Raw genomic sequence first — 25,168 nt, forward strand, 5'->3', positions numbered from 1 at the left:
TGTGCGGAGCTGTCAGTGTTGTGAGTGACAGTCCAGTCTCCCAATTAGGGCTAGGGTGTGCTGGGTTTCCTACAGGTGTCTCCTGTTCTGAGTGATTCCCTGGCTATTTACCTGGCTGTCTTCCTCTGATTACTGCCAGTTGTAGCCTTAGCTCAGTGGTGCATGTTTGCTTTGTTCTTCAGTGTTCTGACTCTGAACAATTGCTGCCTGACCTTGGACCTTGCCTCTGACCATCCGTTTGCCTAGCCCCTTTATCTTGATCCGCTACCTTCCTGAAATTCTGACCTTGGACTGTAACCTGACTACGGCTTTGCCTTACCCCTGTTGTTTATGACAAGCCCTACTGGTATCTGACCCCAGACCTCTGGACTACCCAGCCTCATTGCTTGTTCATGAGTAGTGACTAGCGTCACATGACTCTTTTGATGCTTTCTGTGAGTCGGATGACATGGTCAGTCTAGAGTGAACTCAAGAATCAGAAGAGCATGTATATAGTCTAGAGACTGATACATTGTATATTTACAAGGGGTGTCTATGCTAAGATGGGCAGAAGGCTTGCATTATTGGCTTTTGATTAAAAATTGGGCGCAATGTTGATGTTGCTAAGTTGTTGTGATACAATGTTGCAGATAGGATAACACATTAGATAGATTTATTTATTTTGTGTTGTTTTGCCTTTTCTTTGGCTTTTTTAGTGTATTTTGGATTTCAAAACTTGTACTCAAAATGGAATTGGTGGGGCTAATTTTTACAACAAGTTTTGTGGTTCAATCTTGGAGTGTCTCCTACAGATGTAACAGTGGCCACCTTGACCACTGTAGCACATTACAGCAATATTGAATTGTGCTTAGACTATTTGATCACTTCTTGGACACTCATCTCAAGAAAATGGCAATCGTATCTATCAAAGAGACCTATGTAAATTACTTGCTCTTTCATAGTCTAATGGAGTCTTTGGCTCAGCAATATCAATAATTCGTTTAGACCTCAGTGGAACAAGCCTTTCTAAATTTTTGCTGCTTAAAGAGGTTTTCCAAGCTCAGTCCATCTGTCACACAAAGTGTGGGAAAGAGTTAGTGCAATACAAAGAGAAGAGGGAAAGGGAGCCCAGACTCTAGAGAAAGGGGGGAAGTGGAGACCTCCTAAGATGATCTAGCATCACCCTGTCTCCCCTAACAGCCCTGTAATGGCTCTTCACCAATCATTGCATGCGTGCCTCGCCCTGTCTTTCCCTGGCGTAAGACTAAGGCTAGAGAGGGGAGGAGATGAGCACTAGTCGATCTCCACTAAACACCATAGAAAACAGGGGTGGACAAACAGAGGGAAATTGCTTAGCTTTCACAGGTAGTAATGAATATCCTCGGCACCTCCCTCTGAAACACAGCAGGTATATATACTCCCAGGCAGGGTGTTAATTAGCCAGAGGGAGGTAGCCGCTGGGTCCTAGAGACAGCCTCTAAGAAGATGTCTGTAATGCCAAATGTAGAGATCTCCTGCAACCAACTGCAGGGCGACTGTCTGTCACCTCTGACACACCTGTAACACTATCTGACTACAGATTTCCAAATCCTAACAATACACAATAAGCACACAGTGGGGATTGCACTCTGTTGCCTTCTTGGGTGATTGTCAAGATTTGCATACTGGTGGTCACATGCTGACTTACAACTTTTTCTGCTTTTCCCATTGTTTTATTGAGAGAAACAGGAAAAGTTGCTAACCAGCACAACAACACCAATATGCATATCGCATATGAGTGGTTATACTGTACGATGATGATAAGCAATCCTGACAGTGTGCATATGGCACTTTTTTAGGATTTGGCAATCTGCAGTCAGAAAGACTGACTGTAGAAAGATAAGTTTAGCTCAGAAAATCTCTTTTAAGGGGATAGGTAGCCTGGGTTCCAAAGACCATGAAGGTCTCCAATGTCTTTTTCAACCAGGAACTTTAGTTAACCTATATCTCTAATGATGTGCTTGTTACATGTTTTGGTGTAGAAAGCAGCACATAGTTTATTTGTGTGTACCAATATGCATCTCCCCATTGTGTCTTCTATAGGGTCACATTATATTTCTGGGGGACGTTTACCATGTTGTGCTAATTTTTTACAGTGTTTATCACCATTTACAGGGGATATGCAGCCTCCTTGTCAAAAGTGCATTGCAGATCAAGAATTTATAATTTCGACAACAAATACAGCAAGGGCCATTGGTGTTGTATTAGGGTTTATGCGCCCTAGCAGATTTTAAGTCCTTGTAACGAAATGGATAGAAATATATGCCTCCAAGTTCATACAGAGGTTTTTCAAAGACTATGGTGCTAGGTATCATTGCATGCAGAATTACAAAAATATCTTCCCCTAGACTCATTGCTTACGGGGAAGACTGTGGTGAAAACAGAGGCGGCAAACGAGCATGTTTAGGGTCTATAGTAGTGATGAGCGAGCATTAAAATGCTCGAGTACTCGTTGTTCGAGTCAAGGAGCAAATTGGAATACTCGGGTGCTCGGTCTGAGTAACGATGAATAAGTCTATGGGAAACTTGAGAATTTTTCTGGTGGCCCCCCATTCCCCTGGCGATCTGCAGAGGGCCTAAAAATTTCCCAAATCGATGGGAACAGTGCTCAAATAACATGGGAACAGCATGGGGAAGACCCCTGGAAGCATTTCTGACTCCCAGGTCACTGATGTCAACAACGTGGTCAGAGTATTACGCCACTTTTACGGACTCACAATAAAACATACAAAAACGAAACTAAAATGGATTTTCCTGGGAAATATGTTAAGGAACACCCTTTCTAGGGTAATGACTTGTATATAAGGCAAAATAAATAAACAAAAACAAAAATGCTCCTCCACACTTTGCATTTTTGCATTGCTTTCAACCAAGACAAATGCATTTACCGGGAAATGTCATTTTAACATTTTACAACCTTATCTGGCCATGTGGTGTGTGACATGGGAACAGCATGGGGAAGACCCCTGGGGCTGGAAGCATTTCAGACTCCCAGGGCACTGCCTAAAACCGTGGTCATCTCATCAGATGGGATCCTATATTACTGCGGTAATAATATAGACATTTTTGGCAACGTGACAAATCTTAAACTCCATTTAAAATGGGCAAGGTGTGTGTCAAGGGACGGGGAAGTCTACGTTATGATGATGGTGATAGTGCATGCAGAGGCCGTGGGCAAGATGAAACTGTGCCTGCTGAGGAAGCACAACAAACACCCACATCATATCGAACTACCTTCCTGTCCCAATTTCTAGGGGGCCGCAGAACACCACTATTGAAGCCAGAGCAGTGTGAAAAGGTTGTTGGTTGGATAGCAGATAATGCTTCCAGTCAGTTTGCCACCACCACCATCCTGTGGTCCACATAGTCCAGTCTCAGTGGATGTGAGTCTGGATCACATTATTATTATTACTTTATCGCCATTTATTCCATGACACTTTACATGTGATAAAGGGGTATACATCGCAAAAACAATTACAATAATCTTAAAAATGTGACAGTGACTGGTACAGGAGAGGAGAGGACCCTGCCCACGAGGGCTCAGTCTACAAGGCATGGGTGAGGATACAGTAGGTGAGGATAGAGCTGGTCTTGCAGCGGTATGGTGGAGCAAGGGTTACTGCAGGTTGTACACATGTTGCAAGAGGTGGGTCTTCAGCTTCCTTTTAAAGGTTTCAACAGTAGGCGAGAGTCAGAAATGTCGGGGTAGAGAATTCCAGAGAAGGGTGGATGCACAGGAGAAATCTTGTATGCGATTGTGGGAAGAGGAGATAAGAGGGGAGTAGAGAAGGAGATCTTGTGAGGATCGGAGGTTGCGTGCAGGTAAGTACCGGGAGACTAGGTCACAGATGTATGGAGGAGACAGGTTGTGGATAGCTTTGCATTCTAAGGTTAGGGTTTTGAACTGGAGTCTCTGGGTAATGGGGAGCCAGTGAAGGGATTGACAGAGAGGAGAGGTCAGGGAATAATGAGCGGACAGGTGGATTAGTCGGGCAACAGAGTTTAGGATAGATTGGAGGAATGCGAAAGTGTTAGAAAGGAGGCCACAGAGCAGGAAGTTGCAGTAGTCGAGAAGGGAGATGATGTGCGCGTGCACTAGTGTTTTTGTAGATTCGTGGTCGAGGAATGTGCGGATCTGAGAGGTTTTTTTTACTTGGAGTCGGCATTTTCCTCACCCTGATCTTCCTTCCTCCCATCATTCTGAGTGCCCTGAGACAACTGATTCCACACTTCGAAGAGCTGTTTTGTTCACCTTTCCATTTATAGATTCTGGCCTCTCGCTCGGTCCGCTCGGTTGTGGAAAGGGATTGGATATGTGGTTTGAAGGAGAGATTAGAGTCCAGGGTTACCCCAAGAGCTGTTCACTTTTCCATCGATAAATATGGGCCTCGCGACCGGCCAGCTTCGAGCAGGGCAACAGAAAATCACATGTAGCGATTTGAGGAGTCATGGTCACCCGAAGGAGATGGTGGGAAAGTGCAAATACTGTCGCAAGAGGTGGATAATGATGAGACACAATGGACAGAAAGTCAGGAGGAGGACCAGGGTGCGGAAGTAAAAACGAAGCGGTGAACGATGAAGTCACTAACCCAACCTGGCAAGGGGACATGTAGAGTGAGGACAGCAGCACACAGGGATAGGGAGGCGTACTACCACAACAGGCAGGAACAAGCAGTGTGGTGGCCACAGACACAAGGCGGGCAATTGCTCCCCGGAACACTAACACGGCGGAAGTTGCCAGAACAACTGTTAGGTCTTCCCGAGTCTGGTTCTTTTTTAAAGACTGTTTAGATAACCCCAAAAAGGCCATTTGCAACATCTGCCAGGCCAGCATCAGCAAGAGCACCAAAACTACCAGCCTGACCACCACCAGCATGCTCAGGCACAAGACAGCAAAGCACCTGACTAGCTGGGCCAAACATCAAGGTTCAGAAACAGTGTCTGCGGGTGACACCACTGCCTCATCCACTGTTGTGCATGCACGCCAATCCCCTGTCCATGGTGCATGCGAAGATGCCTCCCGCCCTTCACCTGTCATTGCAGACTTGCAACCATCACCGTCCACGTCCTTGTCCCTTTGCAGCGTTCAGTTGTCCCTACCACAGTCCTTGGAATGCAAGCGCAAGTATGCAGCCAGCCACCCACCCACAGGCCGCAATACTAAACTGACACATTTCTGGACTGCTTGCACTTGAAATGTTGCCTTTTAGGCTCGTGGAGGTGGAAGCTTTCCACAACCTCATGGCGGCGGCGGCCGGGTGTCCATACTTGGTCCCCAGCCACCACTATTTCTCCCGGTATCGCCTCCGCCTTCCACAAGCGCGTGTCCCAGAGAATTACCCGTGCCCTTCCGATTGCACTTAAGTGGGAAGGACCGCCTAACCACAAACACATGGACAAGTGAATGTGGCCAGGGAAGGTACATCTCTTTGACGCATGTCACTGGGTTAATAATGTGCTCGGTCTCCTAGACAATGACAAAATTATTCATGATGGTTGGATCATCCATCTCCTTAGCTTTGTGTTACTTGGAATGCAAGCGTAAGTATACAGCCAACCACCCACCCACATGCCGCAATACTAATCTGCCACATTTCTGGACTGCTTGATTGCACCTGAAATGTTGCCTTTTAGGCTCGTGAAGGTGGAAGGTTTCCAAAACCTCATGGCGATGGTGGCCGGGTGTCCATACTTGGTCCCCAGCCGCCACTATTTCTCCCTGTATTGTCTCCGCCTTCCACAAGCGCGGAACGCAGAAAATTACCCATGCCCTTCCCAGTGCACTTAAGTGGGAAGAATCGCTTAACCACAAACACGTGGACAGGTGAATGTGGCCAGGGACGGTACAGAGCCAGTCCACAGTAAAACAACAGCCATAGAGTCCGGGAACCTTCCCCCACACTTTTCTTAGCCAGGGCTGCTTCTCGGCAGGGAAGAAAGGGCCCACCAGAGAACCAAAGAATTTTCCGGTGGGCCCTGGCTTTTCCATCAGGAGAGTTCATAGTGCCGAGGTGAAGTTGTGATGATGATAGAGGCCACCATCTCCTTAGTTTGCTGCTGGTACTTTTCTGTGGGAATCAGCTTGGCTCCAACCAGCCTGGAATATTTCCAGTGGTTTGGTATTAGTACCAGAAACGAAGCCGTCCACAATTTCCTTCTTAGGAATTTTATTTGGTAGATTGAGTGGCTGCCCAAATACATTAGTTTCTCACAAACGAGCTGAAGATACTGAGTGGAAGTAGGTGCAAGTTTGTCCAGCATGTTAGATATCAGAAGGAGAACAGAGAGGGCAGCACAGTGGCTCAGTAATTAGTACTGAAGTATTGCAACACTGGGGTCCAGGGTTCAAATCCCACCAAGGACAACATCTGCTAGGATTTTGTATGCTCTCCCCATGTTTGCGTGGGTTTCCCCCTCAGTAAAAAAGCAGCTATAGAGTGTCCAAGAACCTTCCAACACACTTTTCTTAGCCAGGGCTGCTTCTCGGCAGGATTGGACGGGTCCACCACAGAACCAGAGAATCCTCGGATGGGCCCTGGCTTCTCCTTCAGGAGATTTCATAGTGCCGAGGTGAGGTCATGATGGTGATTGAGGTCACCATCAACTTAGTTTTCTGCAAGCGCAAGTATGCAGTCAGCCACCCACCCACAGGCCGCAATACTGAATTGACACATTTCCAGACAGCTGCTTGCACTTGAAATGTTGCTTTTTAGGCTCGTGGAGGCGGAATCATTCCACAACCTCATGGCGGCACCGGCGGCCGGGTGTCCATACTAGGTCGCCAGCCGCCACTACTTCTCTCGGTATTGTCACTGCCTTCCACAAGCGAGAGTCCCAGAACATTACCTGTGTCCTCCCCAGTGCACTTAAGTGGGAAGGACCGCCTAACCACAAACACATGGACAAGTGAATGTGGCCAGGGACGGTTCATCTCATTTACGCATTCCACTGGGTTAATATTGTGGAAGCCGGGACCCTGGGACGGAACATGTCCTCCCGATGCAGAGGATTGGGGGCCCTGGGTCAATCAGGGTTACCCCTACATTCTACAGCTCCTGCACCACCTCCTCCTCCTCCTCTTCAGCCTCCATCTCCATCACTTGATTTATTTTTTCAGGACACATTCCAGATTATTTACTTAAACTTTGTGTGTGCCAATAACAATAAGCAGGACTGTATGCTTAGACGACAAACCGCACACCGTTGTAGAGTGGTTGAAAGCTGTATAAGAGAACCTGATGTCAGCTCTGAAGCTAGACAAGCTCGCTCATGTACCATGCCTGGCCCATGTGCTCAACTTAGTGGTTCTGCAGTTTCTCAAAATCTACACAGATCTGCTAGAGCTGCTTGGAAAGTACGCTGCGTGTGTGCCCATTTCAGAAAGTTAGCTACAGCGTCCGCCACCCTAGCAGGGCTTCAGCAGCGTTTGCAGCTTCCAGCTCACCGATTGGTGTGCGATGGGACTACGCGTTGGAAATCAACGTTGCAGATGTTTAGAATGATTTTGAGCAGCAGAGAGCAGTTGTTGAGTACCAGCTTCAAAACGTCGGTTGGCATTCAGGTCAGCCTCTGCACATAAGAGCTGATGAGTGGGCATGGATGTCTGACATCTGTGCCCTCTTCCAAAAATTTGAGGACTCCACCAAGATGGTGAGCAGCGATGACATCATAATTAGCATCATCATCCTGCTTCTCTGTCTACTGAAACGCTAGCTGCTCACAATTAAAGAGGAGGCATTGCAGGCGGAGCAAGAAACTGTACAGGGTGATGCTACCCAACCTCATCTCAGCGCGGATTGGGTGATAATGAGGAAGAGGAGGAAGAGAACATAGACAGTAATACTCTTGGTGAGAACAGGGAAATCTTGGCTGTTGGCAGTCTGGCACACAAGGCCGACTTTATGTTCCCCTGCCTTCACCGTGACCAACGCGTTGTACGCATTTTGGGCATTACAGAAAACTGGCATGGCACAAGAGAATTCTTGGAGACCGAGGTGTGAGGTTCTGATTAACGGGGATGTCTGTCTTAGATCAGTTGCAGAACAGAGGGCACAGGAGGGGTGATACACAGAAATGAGGGAAGAGATATAGGCCGGTGCAGAATAGTGTTGAGCCACCCCCGTAGTGTTCGAGTTCGGTTCGGTTCGTCGAACACCCGTGTGTTCGCCGAACTGTTCGTCGAACTGTTCGTCGAACACCTTCGAACACCGTTAAAACCAATGGCAGGCAAACAAAAACACATAGAAACACATAGAAAACACCTTCAAAGGTGTCCAAAAGCTGACAAACTGCTCAGAAGACATAACTAACACATGGAAAAGTGACAAGTACATATAGTCATGCGAAAATAAAAGAGGTGGAGGAGTAAAAGGAGGGGGAGACACAGATATAGGCATGTCATGCCCTTCTAAAATCCAAAAAGTGAGAAGCCGACACGGCCAGTCCGCTCCTGCCCGTGCCACCTCCGTGTCGCCGGGTTTGTGGCAGAGCCGCGGTGAACCCTGACGGCCAGCCCCCCTCTCCCAATACTGGTGCCTGTCCGCTGGTGGGTCGAGCGAGCCCCCCTGTGGTGGAGGCAGCTCTAAGCTTTTTAATTTAAATTGTCTCTCTAATTTGAATGAATACACTTTAAATCCATTTACAAGGATCTATTGGAGGGCAAGTCTCATGCCAGCAGCCGCGGTAATTCCAGCTCCAGTAGCGTCCACTAAAGCTGCTGCAGTTAAAAAGCTTTTATAAGGATCGAGCTCGGCTGTCCACCGCAAGGCATCCTACTGCCAGTCCCAGCCCCTATGCCTTGGGGTGCCTCCTGATGCTCTTCACTAAGTATCCCATGGTCCCGAAGCATTTCCTTTGAAAAAATTAAGTGTCTAAACTACAGGTGGTGTAGCTTGCTTAACAGCCGGGATAATCCGCTGACTAGCAGACACTGCTACTAGGCACAAAGTATTTCCTGGGCTAGATGCAGTTAAAAATTTGTAATTAGATACTCTCGTTGGATGCTGAGAAAGCATTCCATAGAGTCTCCTGGCACGCCATATATGATTCTCTTAAAGAGCTTGGGGTAGGGGTCTAGGGGACCATTTTATAGCCAAAATCACGGCCCTGTATCGCAATACGTCACCTAGGCTGAAGATAAATGGAACTGTAGCACCCTGAGGGCTCGGTTGCTACAGACGTATTGCACCTCACCCAGAGGTGTGATATCTCACTCTCAGATAAGGATGGAGTGTGGATCAGGACCCGACATCTGCATGCATTACACCACATTGCCGTGGGGCAGGGCGACCAATATGCCCCTGAGATGGGCACGACAGTCCCTGTCCCTGGCTGGAGTGGGGGGAGGGAACACTGAGGAAAGGGAACCCTGTAGTGCAGGAGCAGGGAGGAAACAGTTCCTGGGTGCATTGAGAAGGGAGTATAAAAGGTGGGCACCATCTTAGTTCAGTGCAGAGAAGTCTGAGCAGAAGTGGCAGGGAGCAGGGGCTCTGCATGAGCTCTGCTCCGGAGGCGGGCCTAGTAACAGAGGCCCAGGCCTGCAAGAGGGAGAAGGAAGGAAGAGGAGCGGAGAAGGCTCCAGGAACGAGGAATGAAGGGATCCCAGGGGTGCGAACGGGCGAGTCGCCACCGCACGCCCGAATCCACCTGCGTGGAGGGGTCAGGCCAAAGGGGGAGATCGGTCCCCGAACTAGTGGAGGCAGGAAACGACCCTCAGCTAGAAACCGGAGGCTCTGACATTTTATGTGGCGCAGCCCCTTGCTCCACCCGCTAGGAAGGCACCACATAGGGTCAGGGAAACTGGCGCCAAGTTTACCAAGAGGAGGCCCGAGGCAGCCGGACAGAAGTGTTGGTAAGAAAGGCCAGACAAAGGACACACAAAGGGGGTCCTGTGAAGCGCTCCAAAGTTATCTGGGAGTTGTCTGAGCCCCTCACCTGGTGAGCACAGTACGACGTGGGCAGCCGTTACCTGCAGACGTGGTCTGGATAATAAGAACTGTGAGTAAAGGCCCTGAACTGCATCACTGACTCCGTGTCGTTACTGCTGCTGCCCTGCACCATCACCCCCATCCTCCGCATACACTGCCCTGAGGCTATACTCCTCCCGTGGGGAGTTATGCTACACTCTGCTGCACCCACAACACCAGCCTTAGCGGTCTGCCCTGTAGCGGCGGTTCACTCTGACCGCAATCCACGGGTGGCGTAGTCGGACATTTAAACATCAAAACCACATAAATAGTTCCGCCACTGGTTTGACCGCCCTGAGCCACGGAACCGGATCGCCGCCACGAAGACTACAACCACCAGCATCCACCAAAAAGGGTCCGGCTCCGGGTGTCCCAAGGCCCAGGGGGTGCGTCAGAACATTTTCATCACCTTTCACAATCACCAATGGGACAAGGCAGGGATGTCCTCTGTCCCCTCTCTTATACATCCTAGTGACGGAGCACCTGCTCTCATCAATTCGCCATAACCCCAATATTAGGTGGATTGAGGTGGGAGGCACCGAGTACAAGTGCTCTCTATTTGCTGATGATGTCCTAGTATATATCACTCAATCACATATATCCATCCCTGCTGTTATGGCTGAAATAGATCACTTTGTTACATGGTAAAATTTTAAAATCAATGCAGCGAAATCTGAGGCCCTCGATGTCTCCCTCCCTAAATCCATATAGGATTCCATCCAGTCCAACTTTCCCTTTGCCTGGCCCTCACAGGGTATCAAATACTTAGGAATTCCTATTCATAGAGACCTCTCCCATCTATGTTATCTTAATTTTGGGCCCTTTATTGAACAATTCCATACAGACCACGGTTGGCAAGTTAGAACTGTAAGATTCACTACGTGAAAAACTGGTGTTTTGTGGAAAAGCACATGTACACCGCGTTCCAAATTATTATGCAAAAAGTGTTTAGGAGTGATAAGGGAAGAATTTGTTTGTTTGTCAGTTAAACTCATTGATGGTGATGTGTGTCAGGGCTCTTTATATCACTGTAAGCAATTGCAGACACCTGTGCTAATTAGTTTGGCAGGTGTGTCCAATGAAAGGCAAGACTACTTAAGAAGGCTCTCTCACATTATTAAGCAGCCTACATTTTCTGCCAAAATCGGAAAGAAAAAGGATGTGTCGGCTGCTGAGAAGCAACAAATTGTGGAGTGTTTAGGTCAAGGCATGACTACAATCAACATTGTGCGATGATCAGGATGAAGTGTCTTGGCAATCAAGAAGTATGTAGCTGATTCACAGTACACACGTGTGCGTGCTGATAAGGGCAAATTGAGGACTCTTTCCTACAGGCAATTACGTCAGGTTGAAAGAGCAGCGGCAAAAAAGCCTTGTCATAGCAGCAGACAAGTTTTTGAAGCTGCTTGTGCCTCCAACGTCCCCCGAACAACAAGATGCAGGGTCCTTCAGAGGTTTGCAGCTGTGCATACGCCATCCTGTCGACCTCCTCTATCCACTTCACACAAGCAGAAACGGCTCCAGTGGGCCAAACATTACATGAAGACTGATTTCAAAACTGTTTTGTTCACGGATGAGTGCCGTGCAGCGCTCGATGGTCCAGATGAATGGAGTGGAGGATGGCTGGTTGATGGACACCCCACGCAAACACGGCTACAGCGCCAACAAGGAGGAGGTGGAGTAATGTTTTGGGCTGGAATCATGGGGAGAGAGATTGTCGGCCCCTTTAGGATCCCTGAAGGCGCTAAAGATGAACTCCATAATGTATGTGGATTTTCTCAAACAGCACTTCCTGCCATGGTTCAAGAAGAAGAACCGTGTATTTCACAGCAAGATCATTTTTCTGCATGATAATGCACCATCTCATGCTGCACATAAAACATCTGCATCTCTGGCTGATATGGGCATAAAAGGGGACAAACTTATGGTGTGACCCCCATGCTCCCCTGACCTCTACCCCATTCAGAACCTTTGGAGCATCATTAAAAGGAGTGTCTATGATGGCGGGAGGCAGTTCACATCTAAGCAACAGCTCTGGGAGGGTATTCTGTCCTCATGCAAAACAATTGAAGCAGAAACCATTCAAAACCTGACAAATTCAATGGACGAGAGAGTTCAGAAGCTCCTTTCGAACAAGGAGTCCTATGTGAAAATGTAACATCACCTAGAATAAAGTTTTGAGTTGAAAACTGTTTGATTTCAGTTTCTAACAACCTGCTAATGCTTATAATTTCAAAAATGACCATTTTTTTGGTCTTTATTAAAATGAAAAGGTTGATCGAAAAGTTTGGGGGATCTAAGAGTGTGGCAACCCAGTAGTCATGATTACTTCGAATTCTGACAATATGAGGGTCATGCTGCAGGTAGTGCAGCAAGAAGGCACTTATGTGTCTTGCGCATCTCGGAGCCCCAAAATTATTTTCCGGGCTAGATGCAGCTAAAAATTATTTTTAATTTTAAATCTGGTGAAGCTTTAGTATAGATGGCCTAATAGGATCAGTGCTGCACACTGCTACAAAGCCCAAAGTATTTTCCAGTCAAGATACAGATAAACATGATTAGTAATTTGAAAGCTTAAAACGGTTGGTAGGGTGATTTTAACCAATCATCAAGCTTTTACTCTCCCCAGGATGACACAGGGGTAGAAAAGTCGTTTCGGATCCATGATTTGTTCATCTTTATGAACGTGAGTCTGTCTACATTATCAGTGGAGAGCCGCGTGCGCTTATCTGTCAGCACACCACCAGCAGCGCTGAACACACGTTCAGACAGAACGCTGGCTGCGGGGCATGACAAGATCTCCAAGGCGTAAGTGGCTAGCTCCGGCCATTTATCCTGATTGGAAGCCCAAAAAGAGCAAGGGTCCAGTGACTAGAGATGAGCGTTGTTCTACTCGAACTGTTCGCCAATCTCAAATTCGAGCTGTTTTGGGCGGTGTTCGAGCCGGTCGGCGAACACGAACAATTTGAGAAAAATTCGGCTGTTCGAGGTTATGTTCGATAACTGTTCGTGCACCAAAATCATAACTGGATTTTTTCTCAGTAATGATGAAAATTAATGTTAATACGCAGTTTGAGTGTACAGCGGGGTGGGGGGAGGGGCAGGGGATGGATCTCTGCAGGAACAATGAAGATCTCCATTTTTTTTTCTCTTTCCCGCATTTGCAGTGGGGAGGTGCAATCTGTCAGCCTATCAGCAGCGCACACACGGAGCGAAGTGCTTTTTTTCACACAAGCAAGGGCATGTGTGATTGGCAGTGTATGTCACATGTCCTTGCCCTATAAGACCAAGCCATTTTCCCCGTCGCCACCATTTTCTCACTGCTGCAGCTGCGTGTTAGACGGCACCGCTGTTGCTGTGTGTGCTATACCTTGTTAATTTCAAGCCAATTTTCGCACAAATATACAGATAGCTTGGGAGTAGGGAATAGTTGTGATTGCAGTCCTTTTAAGGACTAGGTTACAGCATTTCCTACGACTTTTATCAGGCAGGTCTGTGCTCTTAAATAGATAGATTGTGGGAGTAAAGACTAATTGTAATTGGAGTCCTTTTCAGGACTAGGTTACATCAGTTCCTATCAGTTTTTGCCAGGCAGGTCTGTGCCAGTGCTGTGCAAGTTTTTTTCACAGCATTTGGCTGAATCTAGCAAAGCTAATCCTTTTTGGCCTATTGCAGAGTGTGTTAGTCAGTGGAGTAGCCTATCTGTGTTGCAAGATATACCACCTGTGTATAGAATACCAATTTTTTTACTGCACCTAGTGAAGTAAAATCTTTTGGGCATAGCATCATTCTATTAGTCCATCTATACTGACCTCCATCAGGTTGCAAACTGAATATAATTTTTTTCTGCATCTAGCTCTGAAAAAATATTTGGGCTTCTAGCAGTGTGTGGGACTTGGTCTATTAGTCCATCTATACTGACCTCCATCAGGTTGCAAATTAAAAATAATTTTTTTCTTCATTTAGCTCTGAAAAAATATTTGGGCTTCTAGCAGTGTGTGGGACTTGTTCTATTAGTCCTTCTATACTGACCTCCAGCAGGTTGCAAATTGAATATAATTTTTTTCTGCATCTAGCTCTGAAAAAATATTTGGGCTTCTAGCGGTGTGTGGGACTTGGTATATTAGTCCATCTATACTGACCTCCATCAGGTTGCAAATTAAAAATAATTTTTTTCTGCATCTAGCTCTGAAAAAATATTTGGGCTTCTAGCAGTGTGTAGGACTTGGTCTATTAGTCCATCTATACTGACCTCCATCAGGTTGCAAATTAAAAATAATTTTTTTCTTCATTTATCTCTGAAAAAATATTTGGGCTTCTAGCAGCGTGTGGGACTTGGTCTATTAGTCCATCTATACTGACCTCCATCAGGTTGCAAATTAAAAATAATTTTTTTCTGCATCTAGCTCTGAAAAAATATTTGGGCTTCTAGCAGTGTGTGGGACTTGGTCTATTAGTCCATCTATACTGACCTCCATCAGGTTGGAAATTAAAAATAATTTTTTTCTGCATCTAGCTCTGAAAAAATATTTGGGCTTCTAGCAGTGTGTGGGACTTGGTCTATTAGTCCATCTATACTGACCTCCATCAGGTTGCAAATTAAAAATAATTTTTTTCTTCATTTATCTCTGAAAAAATATTTGGGCTTCTAGCAGCGTGTGGGACTTGTTCTATTAGTCCATCTATACTGACCTCCATCAGGTTGCAAATTAAAAATAATTTTTTTCTGCATCTAGCTCTGAAAAAATATTTGGGCTTCTAGCAGTGTGTGGGACTTGGTCTATTAGTCCATCTATACTGACCTCCATCAGGTTGCAAATTGAATAAAAAAATTTTCTGCATCTAGCTCTGAAAAAATATTTGGGCTTCTAGCGGTGTGTGGGACTTGGTCTATTAGTCCATCTATACTGACCTCCATCAGGTTGCAAATTCAAAATAATTTTTCTCTGCATCTAACCCAGCCAATAGTTTTGGCCTAATACCACAGTTTGGCCACTCAGCTCTGCTCGGTTACCATCCATTGTTTTTTTGTGCAAACAACTCCAGAGTTGTGAATTAGTTAACCACCAAAATGAGTGGAAAAAGGCCTGCTGCTGGTGGAAAGGGGAATAGCCGTGTTGGGAAGGGGAAAAAAGGTTGTGTCCGTGGGGTAGGTGCAGAAGAAAGACCATCTTCCAGCCAAACTAAAATGTCTACTTCTTTTAGCGGACAATGTGATAAGATCCCTTTCTTACGGCCACGCCAATCGCTACAAATTCCAGATGAGGCACAAAAACAGCAGGTGCTTCAACGGATATCAAGTGCTCCTTTAAGTGGGCTCTCCTCCACATCAACTTCAACATCACAAATACTCCAGTCCTCAAAGGTGTCACCCAAATCGCACTTGCTTCCTCACAGCTCCCAAATCTCCAGCTGCCCGTCTGAGTATGAGGTAGAACAGATGGTTGAGTCTGCAGAGCTGTTTACTCATACTATAGCCTGGGAATCAGAGGTCGACTCCAGCGCTTCTGTGAATCCAGACGAGGAAATGATCTGCACTGATGCCCAGAATCTTTATGAGTCGGATCCAGGACCAGACGCAGAAGGTTCTGACCATAATGTAGACCCTCATTCCCAAACTGTAACTCCTGTTGGTGGAGACAATGAGGAAGACGATGATAAGACTCAAATACCTGATTGGAGCGACAACTTTAGTTTTTTGTCAGGGCAGGAACAGGTTGGCTCTGAGGACGACGGGTGTGATAACGCACAGGGTGATGATGATGAGGTCGGAGATCCCACTTACTGTCAACCCACAGTCAGCCAAGAGATGAGGTCAGCAGAGGAGGTGGAGGAAGATGCTAGTGACGACGAGGTCAGGTTGCGCCTTCCTGGACAGAGACGTAGTACTGGAAGCACGTCAACAACTGCATCCTCAAACACAACTCTGCCTCTCACCACAAGTCGTGGTGGCTCTTCAGGTCGCATGGGTGCTAAGCCTTGCATAGCCTGGGCATTTTTTCAGATCGATAAAGATGACCCAACTCGTGTTATCTGTAACATTTGTCAGCAAAAGCTAAGTAGAGGCCAAAAAATACATAGTTTGAGTACTTCATGCATGAACCGGCACATGGACATGAAGCATAAGTTGCAGTGGGAAGCTCAGTGTGCTACAATGCGGTCTAGCCGGCCGGGCCAACCACCGTCTGCCATATCTTGTGCATCCGCGGCCTCTTCATCCTCTGTGACTGGGGGGACAGCAGTCACACCTGTTTTGGGGCGCAGACCTGCCACCTCTTTACCCGCAACAGCCAGCGTGATTGGCAGGTCATCATTTTCTTTGGAGGTGGTAACACCAGCTGTTCTTGAGCGCTGTCCGACATCGATAGCACCACCTTTGGATCAAGGCAACCTAACATGTCCGCCTGCATCTTCCTCACAGACCGGCAGTTTGCCGGGGACACCCTTATCAACCCCGTCTAAGCACAATAGCCAGCCCTCGGTCCCTCAGATGTGGACAAGTAAAAGACCATTTCCTCCTAGCCATGAGAAAGCTAAGAGGTTGAATTTCACCATCTGCAAGCTCTTGGCTACAGAAATGCTGCCTTTCCGCCTGGTGGACACAGAGGATTTTCGAGACCTTATGTCCGTCGCAGTGCCCCAGTACCAGATGCCCAGTCGGCACTACTTCTCAAAGAAAGGTGTGCCTGCGCTCCACCAGCATGTCGCACACAACATCACCGCTTCTTTGAGAAACTCTGTGTGTGACAGGGTGCATTTCACCACAGACACTTGGACGAGTAGGCATGGACAGGGGCGTTACATGTCGCTGACTGGGCACTGGGTAACTATGGTGACAGCAGGACAAGGGGCTGCTGTCCAAGTCTTGCCGTCCCCACGAGTTGTGCGTCAATCCTCTTTATGTCAAAGTTCCACCACTGCTTCTGCCTCCTCAACCTCCTCTCGGTCTTCCACCTGCACCCAAAGCCTGTCTGGTCATGCCACAAGCTTTCTAACTGCGCAGAAGGGATCCTGCACACCTCCTTACTATGCTGGCAGTAGGGCTCAACGTCATCAGGCGGTTTTTACATTGAAATGTCTGGGAAATGTGAGTCACACAGCTGAGGAGTTGTGGTCAGCTCTGGAGAACCAATTTCATGAATGGTTGTCTCCACTGGACCTGAAACCAGGGAAGGCCGTGTGCGACAATGCTGCAAACCTGGGTGCGGCCCTTCGCCGGGGCAATGTCACACACGTGCCTTGTATGGCTCACGTGTTGAACCTGGTTGTCCAGCAATTTTTAGCCCACTATCCCAGACTAGATGGCCTTCTGCAGAGGGCACGGTCGCTGTGTGCTCACTTCCGCCGTTCGCATCCCGCAGCTCAGCGACTTACATCTCTACAGAAATCGTTGGGCCTGCCACTTCACCGGCTAAAATGCGATGTGCCTACCCGGTGGAATTCAACTCTGCACATGTTGCAGCGACTGTGGCAGCACCAACAAGCCCTGGTGCAATACGTTCTGACGTATAGCCTGGGCCAACGAGATTCAGAGGTGGGGCAAATCACGCTGGAGGAGTGGTCTCAGATCAGGGACCTATGCACCCTTCTGCACAGTTTTGAAATGGCGACGAAGATGTTTAGTGCTGACGATGCCATTATCAGCATGACTATTCCGGTGATTTACATGCTGGAGCACATGTTAAACAGAATTCGGAGTCAGGTGGTGGCACAAGAGGAGGTGGAGGAAGTAGAGGAGGAGGAGTTGTATGCGGAAGGGCTAACATCTGCAAGGTCCAGACGGTCGGCAGCACCAAGGCGGCAGGCATGTGAGGGTGGGGGAGATGGTTTTACCAGGGCGCATGGTAGCAGCCAAACTAGTGAGGAAGGTGCAGGAGCCCAGGAAGAAGTGGAGGACGAACTGATGGAAGACTCATCAGATGAGGGAGACCTTGATCACATTTCTGTTGTGCGAGGTTGGGGGGAGAGGACAGAGGAAGGAAGCATGATTGTTACCTCGCCACCAACACAACAGGGACTTGGTGCTCCTGGATGCGCAACACACATGAGTGCCTTCTTGCTGCACTACCTGCAACATGACCCTCGAATTGTGAGAATTAGAAATAATCCTGACTACTGGGTTGCCACACTGTTAGATCCCCGGTACAAAAGTAAATTTGCAGAAATTATTCCTGCCATAGAAAGGGATGCACGCATGCAGGAGTATCAGCAGAGACTGTTGCAGAATCTTACATGTGCTTTTCCACAAAATACCAGTGGTGCACGTAGTGAATCTCACAGTTCCAACTTGCCAACCGTGGGACCGTCAAGTGTTCAGCACTCAAACCGTGACAGAACCACAGTATCTGCTGGTAACATCAATTTTGCGGAATCATTTCACCACTTTTTTAGCCCATCCTTTGCAAGGCCACAGGAGACAAGAAGTCTGACACATAGTCAACGCCTAGAGACGATGGTACAGGAGTATCTCCAAGTAAACATTGAAGCCACGACTGTGTCACTGGACCCTTGCTCTTTTTGGGCTTCCAATCTGGATAAATGGCCGGAGCTAGCCACTTACGCCTTGGAGATCTTGTCATGCCCCGCAGCCAGCGTTCTGTCTGAACGTGTGTTCAGCGCTGCTGGTGGTGTGCTGACAGATAAGCGCACGCGGCTCTCCACTGATAATGTAGACAGACTCACGTTCATAAAGATGAACAAATCATGGATCCGAAACGACTTTTCTACCCCTGTGTCATCCTGGGGAGAGTAAAAGCTTGATGATTGGTTAAAATCACCCTACCAACCGTTTTAAGCTTTCAAATTACTAATCATGTTTATCTGTATCTTGACTGGAAAATAATTTGGGCTTTGTAGCAGTGTGCAGCACTGATCCTATTAGGCCATCTATACTAAAGCTTCACCAGATTTAAAATTAAAAATAATTTTTAGCTGCATCTAGCCCGGAAAATAATTTTGGGGCTCCGAGATGCGCAAGGCACATAAGTGCCTTCTTGCTGCACTACCTGCAGCATGACCCTCATATTGTCAGAATTCGAAGTAATCATGACTACTGGGTTGCCACACTCTTAGATCCCCCAAACTTTTCGATCAACCTTTTCATTTTAATAAAGACCAAAAAAATGGTCATTTTTGAAATTATAAGCATTAGCAGGTTGTTAGAAACTGAAATCAAACAGTTTTCAACTCAAAACTTTATTCTAGGTGATGTTACATTTTCACATAGGACCCCTTGTTCGAAAGGAGCTTCTGAACTCTCTCGTCCATTGAATTTGTCAGGTTTTGGATGGTTTCTGCTTCAATTGTTTTGCATGAGGACAGAATACCCTCCCAGAGCTGTTGCTTAGATGTGAACTGCCTCCCGCCATCATAGACACTCCTTTTAATGATGCTCCAAAGGTTCTGAATGGGGTAGAGGTCAGGGGAGCATGGGGGTCACACCATAAGTTTGTCCCCTTTTATGCCCATATCAGCCAGAGATGCAGATGTTTTATGTGCAGCATGAGATGGTGCATTATCATGCAGAAAAATGATCTTGCTGTGAAATACACGGTTCTTCTTCTTGAACCATGGCAGGAAGTGCTGTTTGAGAAAATCCACATACATTATGGAGTTCATCTTTAGCGCCTTCAGGGATCCTAAAGGGGCCGACAATCTCTCTCCCCATGATTCCAGCCCAAAACATTACTCCACCTCCTCCTTGTTGGCGCTGTAGCCGTGTTTGCGTGGGGTGTCCATCAACCAGCCATCCTCCACTCCATCCATCTGGACCATCGAGCGCTGCACGGCACTCATCCGTGAACAAAACAGTTTTGAAATCAGTCTTCATGTAATGTTTGGCCCACTGGAGCCGTTTCTGCTTTTGTGAAGTGGATAGAGGAGGTCGACAGGATGGCGCATGCACAGCTGCAAACCTCTGAAGGACCCTGCATCTTGTTGTTCGGGGGACGTTGGAGGCACAAGCAGCTTCAAAAACTTGTCTGCTGCTATGACAAGGCTTTTTTGCCGCTGCTCTTTCAACCTGACGTAATTGCCTGTAGGAAAGAGTCCTCAATTTGCCCTTATCAGCACGCACACGTGTGTACTGTGAATCAGCTACATACTTCTTGATTGCCAAGACACTTCATCCTGATCATCGCACAATGTTGATTGTAGTCATGCCTTGACCTAAACACTCCACAATTTGTTGCTTCTCAGCAGCCGACACATCCTTTTTCTTTCCCATTTTGGCAGAAAATGTAGGCTGCTTAATAATGTGAGAGAGCCTTCTTAAGTAGTCTTGCCTTTCATTGGACACACCTGCCAAACTAATTAGCACAGGTGTCTGCAATTGCTTACAGTGATATAAAGAGCCCTGACACACATCACCATCAATGAGTTTAACTGACAAACAAACAAATTCTTCCCTTATCACTCCTAAACACTTTTTGTATAATAATTTGGAACGCAGTGTACATGTGCTTTTCCACAAAACACCAGTGGTTCACGTAGTGAATCTTACAGTTCTAACTTGCCAACCGTGGTCTGTATGGAGTTGTTCAATAAAGGGCCCAAAATTAAGATAACATAGATGGGAGAGGTCTCTATGAATAGGAATTCCTAAGTATTTGATACCCTGTGAGGGCCAGGCAAAGGGAAAGTTGGACTGGATGGAATCCTATATGGATTTGGGGAGGGAGACATCGAGGGCCTCAGACTTCGCTGCATTGATTTTAAAATTTTACCATGTAACAAAGTGATCTATTTCAGCCATAACAGCATGGATGGATATATGTGATTGAGTGATATATACTAGGACATCATCAGCAAATAGAGAGCACTTGTACTCGGTGCCTCCCACCTCAATCCACCTAATATTGGGGTTATGGCGAATTGATGAGAGCAGGTGCTCCGTCACTAGGATGTATAAGAGAGGGGACAGAGGACATCACTGCCTTGTCCCATTGGTGATTGTGAAAGGTGATGAAAATGTTCTGACGCACCCCCTGGGCCTTGGGACACCCGGAGCCGGACCCTTTTTGGTGGATGCTGGTGGTTGTAGTCTTCGTGGCGGCGACCCAGTTCCGTGGCTCAGGGCGGTCAAACCAGTGGCGGAACTATTTATGTGGTTTTCATGTTTAAATGTCCAACTACGCCACCCGTGGATTGCGGTCAGAGTGAACCGCCGCTACAGGGCAGACCACTGAGGCTGGTGTTGTGGGTGCAGCAGAGCATAGCATAACTCCCCACGGGAGGAGTATAGCCTCAGGGCAGTGTATGCGGAGGATGGGGGTGATGGTGCAGGGCAGCAGCAGTAACGACACGGAGTCAGTGATGCAGTTCAGGGCCTTTACTCACAGTTCTTATTATCCAGACCACGTCTGCAGGTAACAGCTGCCCACGTCGTACTGTGCTCACCAGGTGAGGGGCTCAGACAACTCCCAGATAACTTTGGAGCACTTCACAGGACCCCCTTTGTGTGTCCTTTGTCTGGCCTTTCTTACCAACACTTCTGTCCGGCTGCCTCGGGCCTCCTCTTGGTATACTTGGCGCCAGTTTCCCTGACCCTATGTGGTGCCTTCCTAGCGGGTGTAGCGAGGGGCTGCGCCACATAAAATGTCAGAGCCTCCGGTTTCTAGCTGAGGGTCATTTCCTGCCTCCACTAGTTCGGGGACCGGTCTCCCCCTTTGGCCTGACCCCTCCACGCAGGTGGATTCGGGCGTGCGGTGGCGACTCGCCCGTCCGCACCCCTGGGATCCCTTCATTCCTCGTTCCTGGAGCCTTCTCCGCTCCTCTTCCTTCCTTCTCCCTCTTCCAGGCCTGGGCCTCTGTTACTAGGCCCGCCTCCGGAGCAGAGCTCATGCAGAGCCCCTGCTCCCTGCCACTTCTGCTCAGACTTCTCTGCACTGAACTAAGATGGTGCCCACCTTTTATACTCCCTTCTCAATGCACCCAGGAACTGCTTCCTCCCTGCTCCTGCACTACAGGGTTCCCCTTCCTCAGTGTTCCCTCCCCCCACTCCAGCCAGGGACAGGGACTGTCGTGCCCATCTCAGGGGCATATTGGTCGCCCTGCCCCACAGCAATGTGGTGTAATGCATGCAGGTGTCGGGTCCTGATCCACACTCCATCCTTACCTGAGAGTGAGATATCACACCTCTGGGTGAGGTGCAATACGTCTTTAGCAACCGAGCCCTCAGGGTGCTACAGTTCCATTTATCTTCAGCCTAGGTGACGTATTGCGATACAGGGCCGTGATTTTGGCTATAAAAGGGTCCCCTAGACCCCTACCCCAAGCTTTTTAAGAGAATCATATATGGCGTGCCAGGAGACTGTATGGAATGCTTTCTCAGCATCCAACGAGAGTATCTAATTACAAATTTTTAACTGCATCTAGCCCAGGAAATACTTTGTGCCTAGTAGCAGTGTCTGCTAGTAAGCGGATTATCCCGGCTGTTAAGCAAGCTGCACCACCTGTAGTTTAGACACTTAATTTTTTCAAAGGAAATGCTTCGGGACCATGGGATACTTAGTGAAGAGCATCAGGAGGCACCCCAAGGCATAGGGGCTGGGACTGGCAGTAGGATGCCTTGCGGTGGACAGCCGAGCTCGATCCTTATAAAAGCTTTTTAACTGCAGCAGCTTTAGTGGACGCTACTGGAGCTGGAATTACCGCGGCTGCTGGCATGAGACTTGCCCTCCAATAGATCCTTGTAAATGGATTTAAAGTGTATTCATTCAAATTAGAGAGACAATTTAAATTAAAAAGCTTAGAGCTGCCTCCACCACAGGGGGGCTCGCTCGACCCACCAGCGGACAGGCACCAGTATTGGGAGAGGGGGGCTGGCCGTCAGGGTTCACCGCGGCTCTGGCACAAACCCGGCGACACGGAGGTGGCACGGGCAGGAGCGGACTGGCCGTGTCGGCTTCTCACTTTTTGGATTTTAGAAGGGCATGACATGCCTATATCTGTGTCTCCCCCTCCTTTTACTCCTCCACCTCTTTTATTTTCGCATGACTATATGTACTTGTCACTTTTCCATGTGTTAGTTATGTCTTCTGAGCAGTTTGTCAGCTTTTGGACACCTTTGAAGGTGTTTTCTATGTGTTTCTATGTGTTTTTGTTTGCCTGCCATTGGTTTTAACGGTGTTCGAAGGTGTTCGACGAACAGTTCGACGAACAGTTCGGCGAACACACGGGTGTTCGACGAACCGAACCGAACTCGAACACTACGGGGGTGGCTCAACACTACCAGTGACACAGTCGTGGCTTCAATGTTTACTTGGAGATACTCCTGTACCATCGTCTCTAGGCGTTGACTATGTGTCAGACTTCTTGTCTCCTGTGGCCTTGCAAAGGATGGGCTAAAAAAGTGGTGAAATGATTCCGCAAAATTGATGTTACCAGCAGATACTGTGGTTCTGTTACGGTTTGAGTGCTGAACACTTGACGGTCCCACGGTTGGCAAGTTGGAACTGTGAGATTCACTACGTGCACCACTGGTATTTTGTGGAAAAGCACATGTAAGATTCTGCAACAGTCTCTGCTGATACTCCTGCATGCGTGCATCCCTTTCTATGGCAGGAATAATTTCTGCAAATTTACTTTTGTACCGGGGATCTAACAGTGTGGCAACCCAGTAGTCAGGATTATTTCTAATTCTCACAATTCGAGGGTCATGTTGCAGGTAGTGCAGCAAGAAGGCACTCATGTGTGTTGCGCATCCAGGAGCACCAAGTCCCTGTTGTGTTGGTGGCGAGGTAACAATCATGCTTCCTTCCTCTGTCCTCTCCCCCCAACCTCGCACAACAGAAATGTGATCAAGGTCTCCCTCATCTGATGAGTCTTCCATCAGTTCGTCCTCCACTTCTTCCTGGGCTCCTGCACCTTCCTCACTAGTTTGGCTGCTACCATGCGCCCTGGTAAAATCATCTCCCCCACCCTCACATGCCTGCCGCCTTGGTGCTGCCGACCGTCTGGACCTTGCAGATGTTAGCCCTTCCGCATACAACTCCTCCTCCTCTACTTCCTCCACCTCCTCTTGTGCCACCACCTGACTCCGAATTCTGTTTAACATGTGCTCCAGCATGTAAATCACCGGAATAGTCATGCTGATAATGGCATCGTCAGCACTAAACATCTTCGTCGCCATTTCAAAACTGTGCAGAAGGGTGCATAGGTCCCTGATCTGAGACCACTCCTCCAGCGTGATTTGCCCCACCTCTGAATCTCGTTGGCCCAGGCTATACGTCAGAACGTATTGCACCAGGGCTTGTCGGTGCTGCCACAGTCGCTGCAACATGTGCAGAGTTGAATTCCACCGGGTAGGCACATCGCATTTTAGCCGGTGAAGTGGCAGGCCCAACGACTTCTGTAGAGATGTAAGTCGCTGAGCTGCGGGATGCGAACGGCGGAAGTGAGCACACAGCGACCGTGCCCTCTGCAGAAGGCCATCTAGTCTGGGATAGTGGGCTAAAAATTGCTGGACAACCAGGTTCAACACGTGAGCCATACAAGGCACGTGTGTGACATTGCCCCGGCGAAGGGCCGCACCCAGGTTTGCAGCATTGTCGCACACGGCCTTCCCTGGTTTCAGGTCCAGTGGAGACAACCATTCATGAAATTGGTTCTCCAGAGCTGACCACAACTCCTCAGCTGTGTGACTCACATTTCCCAGACATTTCAATGTAAAAACCGCCTGATGACGTTGAGCCCTACTGCCAGCATAGTAAGGAGGTGTGCAGGATCCCTTCTGCGCAGTTAGAAAGCTTGTGGCATGACCAGACAGGCTTTGGGTGCAGGTGGAAGACCGAGAGGAGGTTGAGGAGGCAGAAGCAGTGGAGGAACTTTGACATAAAGAGGATTGACGCACAACTCGTGGGGACGGCAAGACTTGGACAGCAGCCCCTTGTCCTGCTGTCACCATAGTTACCCAGTGCCCAGTCAGCGACATGTAACGCCCCTGTCCATGCCTACTCGTCCAAGTGTCTGTGGTGAAATGCACCCTGTCACACACAGAGTTTCTCAAAGAAGCGGTGATGTTGTGTGCGACATGCTGGTGGAGCGCAGGCACACCTTTCTTTGAGAAGTAGTGCCGACTGGGCATCTGGTACTGGGGCACTGCGACGGACATAAGGTCTCGAAAATCCTCTGTGTCCACCAGGCGGAAAGGCAGCATTTCTGTAGCCAAGAGATTGCAGATGGTG

Source organism: Phyllobates terribilis, unplaced genomic scaffold (assembly GCF_046119375.1).
Source record: "Phyllobates terribilis strain yellow unplaced genomic scaffold, ASM4611937v1 Scaffold_5__5_contigs__length_657084704, whole genome shotgun sequence".
NCBI classification, from domain to species: domain Eukaryota; kingdom Metazoa; phylum Chordata; class Amphibia; order Anura; family Dendrobatidae; genus Phyllobates; species Phyllobates terribilis.